This window comes from Rhinatrema bivittatum, chromosome 5 (genome assembly GCF_901001135.1).
Source record: "Rhinatrema bivittatum chromosome 5, aRhiBiv1.1, whole genome shotgun sequence".
NCBI classification, from domain to species: domain Eukaryota; kingdom Metazoa; phylum Chordata; class Amphibia; order Gymnophiona; family Rhinatrematidae; genus Rhinatrema; species Rhinatrema bivittatum.
Genome location: NC_042619.1, coordinates 231805943 through 231819414, shown reverse-complemented (window position 1 = coordinate 231819414; position 13472 = coordinate 231805943). Strand labels below are relative to the sequence as shown.

The 13472-nt window shown below is 44.6% G+C and overlaps 1 protein-coding gene and 1 pseudogene across 8 annotated transcripts in view; one reads left to right on the top strand and one right to left on the bottom strand.

Annotated features, from left to right (window-relative positions):
- The window catches only part of ERG (ETS transcription factor ERG), a 368978-nt gene that overhangs the window by 171208 nt on the left and 184298 nt on the right, over window positions 1-13472 (bottom strand). The gene's annotated exons all lie outside the window — the stretch shown is intronic.
- Window positions 5285-6072, top strand: LOC115092528 (annotated as a pseudogene).

The window sequence follows — 13472 nt, the reverse complement described above, 5'->3', positions numbered from 1 at the left end:
CAGTACACTGCACACCAAGCTATTTTGACATAACACCAAAACAAACGCCTCCTTACACATCAGAATATACTTGGATGTCCTTGCTGCTAACCAGTCTAGAGTAGGGACTTAGATCATAAAGTTAGGTCTTCCCTAATTGGCCTGCTTATATGCAAGTGGTGGTGGTCACAAATCAGACCCTCCATGGTGGAATCAAGCTCGATCCCTATGAAGGTAAGTACCGTTGTGAACCTGCCCGCGAGAAGCGTGGGCAAGTCCCCTACCTCCTATGGCCAGTCGGGCCGCCGACGCTGTTTCATTGCGGCAAGCCTGCCACTGCCTCCAGGATCCTCGCCAATTATCCTCAGCCCTGCTCGGCAGGGCCGAGCAGCCGGGAGCCTTTTCACGTGGCGGATACCTCTCCAACTCCCTGACGTTCCTCCTGGGGTCCTCGTCGGATGGCCAGAGGCCGCCCTGTAGCCTGCCTGTTCTGTTTCCTTTGTGCGGCTGGGCGCCGCTGTCCATGGCGCTTCTTGTTTCTTCCTGCTTCCTCTTAGGCGCCGGCGCGCACCTCTTCACTTCATTTAAAGGGCCCGCGGCCGGATATGCCCCAGGCTCCACTTGATGACAACTTCCTGCTTCTGCCCTATAAGAGGGCCTCTTCTTCAGTCACTCCTGGCCTTCGGATCGGGTTCCACAGTCGTCTGTGTCTTCTCTCCGGTCCAGGTCCTCTGTGGTCTTCTCCTGCGTTGACGGCTTCAGCTTCTTGTTCCTGATGTCCTTCGTCCGTGCCTCCAGTTGTCTTCCTGTTCCTGATATCCTTCGTCAGTGCATCCAGATGTCTTCAGATTCCTGATGTCCTTCGTCCGTTTCGTCAGATGTCTTCGTGTTTCTGATGTCCTTCGCTTGTACCTCCTGATGTCCGATGTCCTTCCTGATGCCTTTGCCTTCACCTCTGCCTCCATGCCCTGGTTCCTTGATGTCCACCTTCCTGGCATGCTGTTGTTTGGTCCGCGACCAGCCCATGAGCAGGCTATGTAGGGCGCCTCATGGTACAAGGCCATCTTCATCTCCGCAGTGCAACCCTCCGGAAGACTTCTGCTTCAGTCCTAAGTTTTTAATCCTTGAGAATCTTGAATCCTATGCTTGAATCTTGTCCTGGTCTTCGGAGCCTATTGCAATTCGCGTCTGTCCATGTCAAGACTCTGTTCGAACTTGCTCCGCTCCAGCATGGTCCACAACCAGTCCCGCAGGTGGACTGTGTAGGACGTGCCCCAGTGCAGGCCTCTTCAGTATCTTTGTCATGTTCCAGTATCAGCTTCCACTATCCCTCCTGGAGTCTGCTTCGAGTCCAGCGTGGTCCGCGACCAGTCCCGCGGGTGGACAGTGTATGGCGTGCTGCGTCGCAGTCTCGACCCAGCGCTTTGATCCTTGCCTTCGTCTACAGTGCCTTGATCCTTGCCTTCGTCTACAGTGTCTTCGCCTTTGTCTACAGTGTCCTCGCCTGAGTCTTCGTCCAAAGTCTTCTGTGTTCTAAGGACTCCATCTGCCCTCATCCTCTATCCGGCCTCCTGCCTCTTGCTGTACCCAGCGGCAGGTCCAAAAGGGCTTGGAACGGTCGGAGGACTGTTCATCGATCAACATTGCATTGTTGGTCATCCTGGGGCATGCAGGTCCGGTAGAGGGTCAGACCTTGTATCCTTGTCTCTGCTTCAGCTTTGTCCTGCTCCTCGTTACCCGAGCTCGCACCAGCTCACCTCCCGCGGTATGTCTTGAGGCTCTTCCCTGAGTCATGCCATGGCTCAAGGGCTTACCACACCCGCTTCAGAAATGACCATGCCCTCGGTTCGTAACAGCAGCCGAGGCCGCACTCGTAACACCGTTGCCGGGCTTTGAGACTTATCCTCTACCAAAGGGATGCCAACAGCTCCTGAATCACGTCAAACAACTTGACCCATTCAGGTATACCTCCTTTCCTCTAACAAGAAAGCATCCAGATGAAGAAGTGACAACAGTGGCCTAGATGCCTCTGCAGTTGCCTCATGCAGGAAGGCACACACGTCCGGCACGGCGATGGCGGCACCCCCCCACGGATGCAGCAGGTGCCCAATTATTCCCTGCGCCAGCATATCCATGCTGGGGCGCCTTCCATGCGTAGTCATCCGAAGCCTGGTAGATATGCAATGCCCCCTCCACCTGGAAGGAATCTGGAAAGCATTTCATTTAGAAACCCATACAATTACAGCATCAAAACATACTGCCAAATAGTTTCATGAATTGCCCATGAGAGGACTGGATGTGCATGTCTAAAGAAACAACAAAAGGGGTTAGCTGGGAGCATCGTGGTGTCAAGGAGTCACCATTAAAGAGAGGGCTCTAGAACCAAATTTAACTGCACAGTAGAAGTATCTTCACAGTTAATATAATTACGCCTGCAAAATTGGTCATCCCAAGCATTTCGCCTCTAGCAGTCAGTAGTTTCCTCTCCCATATGCTAATCATTTTGTTAGGGCTATGGCTGTTCATTCAACATTTTCCAAGCCATGGCCCACAAAAGTGTCAATTGTTAAACTACAATGTATAGATAATGCATTAAAAGCTGGCGTTGTTTAAAGGAACTCCTTGCATTTTGCTGTTTTCTGAGCCATCCTGACAACCCAGCAGCAGTGCTGCAGTGCAGGAATCCTGGGCTCAAGTGCTGGAGCTTCCTCCTTGTAGCTCTCTTTTACAAGGGGCAGGATCAGATTGTCCTTGAGGTACATAAACTTTCATTTCTAACACATGGATTGTAGGCTCTTGGAGAAAAGGAAAACATCTCCATTTACTTCTGATCGGAGGCAATATCTGCACATCCACACCAAGATGTCAGTTCCCAAACAGGCATACAATATACATAATATAACATATAAATAAATAGCTAGAACAAACCACCCTAAAGAAATTGAACTCTATAATCCTCTATCCACTTTTAAACAATTCATCAGGATGAAATTCTTGCAAATGAGATTTATTTGGGGTTTATTTGACTGATATTAGATGGCATTTAGATGGTTTTGGATATTTTTGTTTTAGTGTGATAGAAATGGATTAAGCAGCACTGTAGAGAAAATCCCCTGAGGAAGCCAGGCACAGGCAAAACATGTTGGGCATACAAAGATGCTTATAGTGCTCTCCATTCTGGATCACCACTACTTTTGGATTATTATTGAGACACTTGGGCATATGAGGAGTTTGCCCTTGTCTCATATACAGACTTTATCATTTCCAGGTGGCTATAGCTTGGACTTCATTTGCAAGAATTTCATCCCGATGAATTTTTTTAAAAGTGGCTAGAGGAGTTTAGAGACCAATATCCATCTGCTATCTGGTTGAGCAAGTTAAGGCCTAGATTTATGAAAATGCTAAAAATCTAGCAGAAATAGCACCTGTGATTAAAAAAAAAAAAAGGCATGGTTAGGCTAATTACCCTAATCCCGCATAGGCAATTTCCATAGCTTCACACAATGATTAATGTGAGAGAGAGAGAGAGAGATTCTGTATAGAGGCAGTCTGACACTCTCTATATACAGGTACCACTGTAGAGGGGCACTTTGAATCGAGGTGGGTTTCGGACGGTAGGGGTTTTTTTTAGGGGGGGGGGTTGTTACAGAAACATTCTGAGGTACTGATAGTAAAACTGACATCACTAAAGATTTGTAATCATTATAATGGATGAAAAGTATAAGTAGAGGAGTTGAACCTCTAGTTGTACTTTTCATGAATCCCTCAGAATGTTTCTGTAACACCATCCCCCTAAACCCCCACCTTCCGAAACCCACCTCGATTCAAAGTGCCCCTCTACAGTGGTACCTGTATATAGAGAGTGTCAGACTGCCTCTATACAGAATCTCTCTCTGTCTCCCAAAATATTTTCTCTCTGCAGCTAAATCCTACATTGCTGTATCTCACTGAGTGCTACTGACCTGCCAAACTCCTCCCACTGGAATACTCAATTTTATGTTTCGTTATTTATCACATGCGTTAGGGTTAGCCAAATAAGTAACCTCACACTTATCTGGCTAAAAGTTTAACCAGATAAACACAAAGATAATACAAATATGGACGGTATAATAGGTATAATAACCAGGTACAATGTACAGTCACATCACCAACAACAAATGTACCTGACAATCTATTTTAGTAGTACAATTAAAAACACAAAATCACCACATATAATCAAGCACAATGAAATATTACCACGTTTGTACAATAAAATGTTCCCAAAAAATTCTCACATTCCCAATATTCTCACATTCGCAACAATGGGTCCTTGTTTTGCCAAATAATCGTCTTCTTCAGGGGACATTAACACATGTAACAATTACAAATATAATTTTCAATTGCATAGTCCATTTATAAAAATAAATTATTATAAGTATGGTTTTTGCGAATCTATGTTGGTTTCAAATATGTAACACAATGAATTTCCCGTTTATTCAGGTTGATGTTCCTACACTTTGCTCACATATCACCAACCCCATACACAATCAGTATCAGCTTCTTATGATAGCACATCAGTAATAGAAAAATGTCCTCCTTCCAAATTGTATAACTACAAATGGAATCATGGTGGCGTACAATGGACTCATGCACAGCATTTCAGCTATTCGCCACCATTGGGTGGTTTGTTCTAGCTTTTTATTTACATAATTGAGTTCCATATTCAATAGCATTTAGCCGGCTAACTCAGAAGTTAGCCAGCAAAATGAATATTTGGGCACATATCTGGCTAACTTCTAGCAGCAAACAAGTTAGGTGGTTAGAATTTAGCCACATAAGTAACGGGCGCTCCAGAGTCCTAGCTGAGAGGAGTTGACTTAGCCAGCTATGTTAACAAGCTAATTCCAATATTCATAGCTAGCCGGCTAAGTCGGGTGGGGCCAAAGAGCTGTTGTAAAGTTAGCCAGCTATAGTTACCCAGCTAACTGTAAGATAGCTGGATAATTTTATCCGGCTAACTTCAGCTATCCAGACTGTGTCTGAATATGGATCTCATTATATGTATCCTATGTCTATTTGCAGGGGCAGCTCAAGGCAATCTGCTGCCTGAGGTGAGGGATGAGATGGCACCCCACTCCCCCCCCCCCCCAGGCTCCCTCTCTCTGGCATCCAGTGGGAGCCTGCCACCTAACCTACTTCCTCGCATGTCATGCGCTCTGAACTTGCCGTCTATGGTGTCCAGACGTTGTTCTCCCCGTCTCACTTGCTGGTTCCGGTGGTCGCTCTCATTCGCTCTGCCACCTGGTTTGTTTCTTGTGGGGACAGGATGCCAGGGGGTAGCTGATGGATCCGCGGCCCATAGGAGTCCTGCTGCCCCTGCTCTATGCTCCGCTCGAGCCGCTGCGATCCCCGGAACAGGCCCAGACGACGCCCAGACCTCTGTATGCGCGCGCTGGGCTGCTGAGCCAAGCTAAGGGTTCGACCTACGTGGAGATGGGCAGCACGAGCAGTCCTTGGGAGGCTTAGCGGCGGGACAGACCCGGCCTGCGCGGGGCACGGCTCTTATGCGAGGTCCCCTGGGCGCCATTTGCGCAGTTTGGGGCTCAGTGTGGCGGTGGCGGCGCCAGGGCAGCCACTGAGTGGGAACTGAGCCTGGCCCTGCAGGAGAGCCTGGAGCCGCTGTCCGCTTGGAGCGGTATCCGCGAGCCCAGATCCATGTCTGGGTGCTGGTGCCGGAGGACCGCGGCTCCGCCTTCATCAATGCCCTCTCCAGTGCTTCTCTCGCCCTGACCGACGGCCAGCATCGAGATGTATGACAAGGTAGTGAGCTGTGCCCTGAGACGGGGTCCCGGAAGCCACCTGCTTCTGCCAGGAAAATGGCAAAGAAGGAGGAGACCCCCGGCTGCGCAGGGGGAAAATTCTGCACTGAATTCCCTCAAGACTTATCCACTAGAAGACTTATCCACTAGAAGAGTTTGGGGGGAAAGGGGGGCAGCTTTTGCCGCTTCCAAAGTTTATTATCTGAAGCGGCCGCCTCACCCTGCCTCATTATAGAACCGCCCCTGTCTATTTGGGCCTATTTGTGATGTCTTGTAATTGAGTTGTGTTTTGAGATTTTCTAAATGGTGGTAAATTAATTCATGTTTTTTGAAGATTTTGTATAAAATGATAAATAGATTGGGTATAAATCCTTGAAAAAAGTTGCTCTTAGCTAACATGTTTGCACACCACTTTTTGGGGTAGTCCTGCGTCTTCCATTTTATATCAGCATTCCAAATACACCAGGAAGAGAAGGGAAAGTGAAACGCCTGAAGTTTTTAGGTCATTTGATAGCTGATAAAGAGGTCATCACGCTCCTGATCAGGGGGGAATCCATTCCAACTGAAAATCTTTTCACATTGAGGAACTCCCCAAATTCTTTGCAGCAGAAGTTAAAAAACAAACAAAACTGGTCATGTGCTCATTCCCTACTCACAATACATTTGGGCCTACAATTTATTGTCAAAAAGTGATCCTTCCAGCCGGATGGAAAAAGCACTGCCTTGAGATTTGGGGATGGGATTATGTCTTTAACAAGCATCTAATCATCTCTACATTGTCGTACTAGCTTGCTGCTAGATTTCAGAAACAATGACTAAAAGACAAAACAAGGAAAACGTCTCAGGACTTGAAGCAAATGGATTGCAAGTGTTGTTTACCACAGTCTTGAATTCATTAACTAATTTGATGCTAAATGTGTTAAACAGGAAAAGGAAGCCATTAACAATTTTAATACTGTTGTGGTTTGGAATCTCTTTTCTTAAATAACATTATAAAAAAAACAATGCCTATAACCAGAATTTAATATGGAACCACTGACTGAAATAGTTTGCAATCCTCAGAACTAGCAAAATATTATTTTAGATAATTGACAGGGTCACTCATCAAAATGCATTATGGCGTTAATGCCATAACGCATGTGATAGTAATGGGAGAGTTAGGTGCAAATGCAAATTTTTCAAAGGGGTGGGATTGGGGAGGAGTTTGAGCGGGATTAATGAAAATGAAGGACATTTTCTACTGTGCGATAACTATCCCATGCTTTTAATGAGAGAGAGAGAGAGATACACACAGAGAGAGAGCCTCTGGGGAGGCCTTCACAGTATTCAACTATTTATATCATTATAGGAGGGCCAGCTAATAAGTCAAGGTGAGGTTTTGGTGGTGATTTAGGGTTTTGGGGCCAGTTTTACATGCAGAGTGAGACATACGAACAGCACGAGACACCTCAGTGAAGATTTGATGTCATTTGGAGTGAGGAAAGTCTCACAAAAGTTGAGATTTCTACAATGTTATCTCACCCTAGCTTGATGGACTCTATACCAGGGTACTATCAAGCTAGGGTGAGAGAAAGTTGTAGAAATATCATCTTTGTGAAACTTTCCTCAATCCAAATGACGTCAAATGGTCACCAAGGTGTACTGTGCTATTCATATGTCTCACTCTGCATGGCCTCAAACCACTACCAAAACCTCACCTCTAGTTATTAGCTGGCCCTCCTATAGTAAATAGCTCTCTCTCTCTCTTCCGACCTCCCAACTGAGTAAATGCCTGTCTGGGGTCTTATCGCGGGCATTATCCATGTAAAATTATAGCATTTTCCTGAATCTAGGGGTTAGCTGGCAGATAAATCACACAGAATTATTCCAATACAATTTGTACCCAGTTTCCATTTCATCCTTGAGAAGGTATTAGGGTTTTATTGTCTGAAGGCACCTCGCACCTAACTGCTGCCACCATGATATAAATCATGGCACTGCTAAACCAGTGCTAATCAGAATCCCGTGCAGAAGCAGCAGTGATACAGGTAAACATGAATACAGCATGAACAGCTGAAAAGTAGACGCAGGTCTAAAGATTTCTATAAACAGGAGCATGCATGGCCATTATTTAAAAGGGTGATCCTGGGAGGCCAGCAGTATGAGAGACCCCTGAAACAGATATTTTTTGAAACATGCGTGTGCCTTTTTTGATGAATCAGGCTGTGCCAACAGTTGAGGTTGCCTTTTTACACACACATCATTTAAAAGGTACACACCATTTAATTACCATAAAAGGTACACACCATTTATATACCATAAAATATATTAGCACAAAAAAATAAGAATACTGCAAAATGAAACAAAGTATAAGCCAGGGAACCCAGAGCCGAAAAGCAGAAGGGAGGATATTCTGAAGAATCTACCTAATAGCGGGCAATGCTTTGATTTGAAGATGACCTTGATCTGTTGAAAGGTTTTGTGTCCTAGAATTTAGTCTTTAAACAATAGGTCTATCTAATATTGCCATTTTAATATCAGGTAGTGATTTCAAAAGTTATTTTGAATATTTTTGATGCATTGAATTTTAAGAAAGCATAAAACCAGTGAATGGTAAATTTCATACTGGCGCATGGGCGCACATGCGTCGGTACACGCCCAGATACACGGCCATTTTATAACTTGTATGCGTATATGAGCGCATGCTATAAAATAGCCTGACCGTGAGCACGTGTGCCAAATTTTAAGGGGGTGTGCTCCTAAGCGAGTAAATCCTGCTTCTAAGTCGGGGAATTTTAAAAGGGGCGCGCATGCCGATTTCACCAGTTCATCTAAAGTTCATTCAGTTAACAACTAGGTCTTCCAAACCCCCTGGAATGATTGTCTGCATTCCCCCCTGTTACCCCAGACCCTTTAAACCTCTGAGAAATGTCTCTTTCTTTTTATGTTTAAACTTACACCTCCTCCAAAGCAGAAGGAAACTTATGCAGCAGAGGATCCTGGTGCGTGCCCAGGCGCGTAAGTATTTACGTGCACATCTCTTGGCCACGCCCTGAAATGGCAGTGCCCCGCCCAGACCACACCCATGCCCGCCCAGACCACGCCCACACCCCGCCCCTTTTTTTAAAACCTTTGAGATGTGCGCACAATAGGAGATATGTGTGCATCTGGTCAGCTTTTAAAATTCGGTGGATGCGCGCAAGCCCGACTTGTGCACATATCTCCCGATTTTCACCTCGTATTGTCTTCTGTAGGAGGACAATATATTTCAACCAACTTCATTTCTTCAGTGGACTGATAAAGCATCAAAAGTCCACAGTCAGCATGGAAATAGAGAATGTGATGGAAAAACTGTGAGACCCATCTAGTCTCTGCCAATTAGCTCTTCCTGTGTCAATAACGCAAACCTTACCTGAACTGGGATAGTTATTTCCTCTACATCTTTTTCCCTAGGAGGCTGTTCCATGCACCCACTACCCCTCCTGTGACGATATATTTCCTTTCACATTGTTCTGTAATTTTCTTTCCATTGGAAAATGCTTGCCTCTTGCACATTTTTTATATCTCTGAAATGTTTGAATGTTTTTATCCTCCATATTGAATCTTTCACCAGATCAGGCTACTGATATAATAACTGCACCATTTTGGTTGCCCTCCTCTGGACTACCTTTTCTCTGTCTGTATCTTTTTGGGGACGTGGCCTCCAGAATTGGATACAATAATCCCGATGAGGTCTCAGCAATGCTTTGCCTCCTTTTTTAAGCTGGCTATAACTATCCCTATGTATCCTAGCATGCCTCTTGGCTATCGCCACTGCTACGCCATACTGCTTGGCAACCTTGAGAGCGTTAGCTATGATCACTCATGTTCCTCCTCCTGTTTGATGCACATCAGTATCTCCTAGGGGTGTGCACGGGAAAGATTTTCAATTTGGTTTTGGTTTTTCTTTTTTTTTGTTTTCTTGATCATTTTTTTCATTTTGTTTTGTTTATCCAAAATAAAATAAACAAAATAAAACAAAAAAAGAAAGTGAAAAGTGTCCTCTCCACTTGCCCATTAAACCAGTGAAAGTAAAAGAACTCCTCTGCTCTCTTTCCCCCCCCCCCCCCCCCGCCTAATCCCTATAAGCCTCCCCCCTACTACGTTCTTACCCCATCCTCAGCTCTTCCAATGGCAACAGCAATCCCAAGTCACTCCTACCATGCGGATCTGGGATTTCAAAATGGCCGCCAGTCAACCCGAGGCCGGCATCATGATGATGTAAGGCTGAATCTGCTGTACCACACAATGGAGCCTGCCTCAGGTTGACCAATGGCCATTTTGAAAAACAGAAGCTGCGCTGCAGAAGCAAGTAGGGATTGCTCCTGCCTGTGAAAGAACTGTGGTTAGGATGAGGAGCTGTTGAAGGGAGCCTTTCATTTTTGCATATCTGGTGAATGGGAAGAAGGATCTGGACCAGGTGATATTTTTTTAAGGCAGCATCAGTGGCTTCCTACAAAATGAAACAAAACAAAAGTAAATGTCATTACTTTTTCTGTCGTTTCATTTTGAAAATGAAATGAAATGCGGAATTTTAACATTTCCCATTTTATTTCAGCAATGGCACATCCTTAGTATCTCTCCCCATCGTAGACTGCATCCCATATGCAATATGATTTTTTTTTTTTTCTGTAGCCCCCTGTCCTGCTGGATATTGGCTAACAGGACTCAGGGGCTGACGGGGGATCGCTGGAGCTACATTCTGCCCCATGCACCTGCCTGCATTCTCCTGACAGGGACAAAAGGAAAGAGCTTTCAAGGCCCTTAGGGTTTCTTCCGCCCTAGTCCAGCAAAATGAAACCCACAGGCTCAAGGTGGCTGTTGTTTAAAATTAAATCCCTTAATGGAAAACATGATTGCAGATATAAAATCTTTTGAATAGTGTGCATCAATACAGAAAAATAAATGTAACCCCTCTGGGTCAGACTTCCGAACACTCACCCACGCTTTGCAGCCTTGGGGACACAGGTTTGGTGATGGGGATAGGCATAACCTGTATAGTCTTAGGGAGGATCATTCTCCAAAACTTGCACAGCCCACACAAAGTGTTGTACTCCAAACCAAAAATAAGACTTTACTGAAGACAATAAAAGGCTCAGCAGCTACAAAAATAATGTCAGTCTAGAAGACAAACATCAGAAGCAGGAAACAGTTTATTACTTTCCAAAACTCACATAAAGTCAGATCAGTTCCTTATGTAGCTTAAGTAAGATTCAGGGACGCTGGACTCTCTTAATACTCTCAAAAAGGCCTCCGAGTCTTCAGCGCCACGAAGAATTTCAGAGAATCCAAAGTTTCTCACAGATGGCTGGCTTTACAAGAACAAATTCTCTCCCTGCTGTCAAAAGGACTGAATCTCCCTAGATCAACCCCACACAGTTTGCAGCAGGGGGCTCCCCTCTCCAAAAAATCTAATGGAGCTACCGGCAGAGCACAGCTCCTTTGCTGCCCGTTCCTGGCTCCCTCCAAGACATCTCTCTGCAGGACTCACAGAGTCCCCCTTTTATAACGTTTGACTCTGTGGACCCACCCCACGGGGAAAGGACCCACCTATCACTCCTTAACTTTCCAAACTACAAGGAACTCCCTTTACGAGAAAGTTCCTACTGCCAATGTTCTCTAGTAAACTGCACCAGTCTTTATGTAAAGTTCCAGAATAAAATCACAGACAAGGATATTGGCAAATCTGGGCGCTTCTTTTTTTTTTTTTTTATAATAACTGTTTATTGAAAAAACATAGTGTAACAGTATCGCTGCACAGAACTGAAGGAAAATGGCTCTGAAATACAGTATTATGTATTCATAATGTAAACAATAAAGATTTTTACAACCAGAAATCAATAAAGGAGTGGCTTTTAATCTTTGAACCCCACAACCCTTCTCTTCCCCCCCCCCCTCCCCCGTGATCATACAAGTTGAAAGAAACCAGGTGAGATCCTGACCAGAGACATCACAAATACAGAGAGAACACATAGAATGGGATGGAAATAGACCATACAGGAAACCATAAGCACAAGCAGGCATATCTAGCAAATCGGATTTAAAAGTCATACCCTCTTATTCCCCGACATCCATAGCGGACTTAGCCTTCCACAGTATATAAGGAGACCATATCTTCTCAAAACTAATTAGCCTATCATTTCTAATAACTGTTAATTTCCCCATGTAGCAGACTCCATCAATTCTGGAACATACATCTAGTAAAGATGGAACCCGTAGACCTGCGTCACCAGAATGCAAGCTCACATCTGCTAGCAGTGACAACTTGTTGTACCTGACATTGAAAGAACTCATTCCCCATGGCACCTGGTATACACAATAAACAGAGATCCCTGGGGATTGTAATACCACTCAGTGAGTGAATAAAGTTAAGAATGGCCTCTCACAACTTCACTATTTCTGGGCATTCCCACCCCAAGTGAATGAATGTACCCCAGGCCCCGCAGCCTTTCCAGCACCTATCATTAGATGCATGAAACATCTGGCTCAACCTAGCTGGAGTCAAGACAGGAAACAGAGAGTAGGATTAAATGGACAATTTTCTTAGTGGAAGGGAGTGGACAGTGGAGTGCCTCATGGATCTGTATTGGGACCCTTACTTTTCAATGATCTGGAAAGAAATACGAGTGAGATAATCAAATTTGCAGATGACACAAAATTGTTCAGAGTAGTTAAATCACAAGCAGATTGTGATAAATTGCAGGAAGACCTTGTGAGACTGGAAAATTGGGCATCCAAATGGCAGATGAAATTTAATGTGGATAAGTGCAAGGTGATGCATATAGGGAAAAATAACCATGCTATAATTACACAATGTTAAGTTCCATATTAGGAGCTACCACCCAAGAAAGAGATCTAGGCGTCATAGTGGATAACACTTGAAATCATCGGTTCAGTGTGCTGCGGCAGTCAAAAAAGCAAACAGAATGTTAGGAATTATTAGAAAGGGAATGGTGAATAAAACGGAAAATGTCATAATGCCTCTGTATCGCTCCATGGTGAGACCGCACATTGAATACTGTGTACAATTTTGGTCACCGCATCTCAAAAAGATATAGTTGCAATGGAGAAGGTACAAAGAAGAGCGACCAAAATGATAAGGGGAATGGAACAGCTCCCCTATGAGGAAAGACTAAAGAGGTTAGGTCTGTTCAGTTTGGAGAAGAGACAGCTGAGGGGGGATATGATAGAGGTGTTTAAAATCATGAGAGGTCTAGAAGGGGTAAATGTGAACTGGTTATTTACTCTTTCGGATAATAGAAAGACTAGGGGGCACTCCATGAAGTTAGAGTGTGGCACATTTAAAACTAATTGGAGAAAGTTCTTTTTCACTCAACGCACAATTAAACTCTGGAATTTGTTTACCAGGGGATCTGGTTAGTGCAGTTAGTGTAGCTGGGTTTAAAAAAGGATTGGCTAAGTTCTTGGAGGAGAAGTCCATTACCTGCTATTAATTAAGTTGACTTAGAAAATAGCCACTGCTGTTTCTAGCATCAGTAGCATGGGATATACTTAGTTTTTGGGTACTTGCCAGGTTCTTGTGGCCTGGATTGGCCTCTGTTGGAAACCAGGATGCTGGGCTTGATGGACCCTTGGTCTGACCCAGTATGGCATGTTCTTATACAAAATTTTTCTTTTTTTAAATGTTTTGGTTCATTTGTCCCGTTTTACACTTTT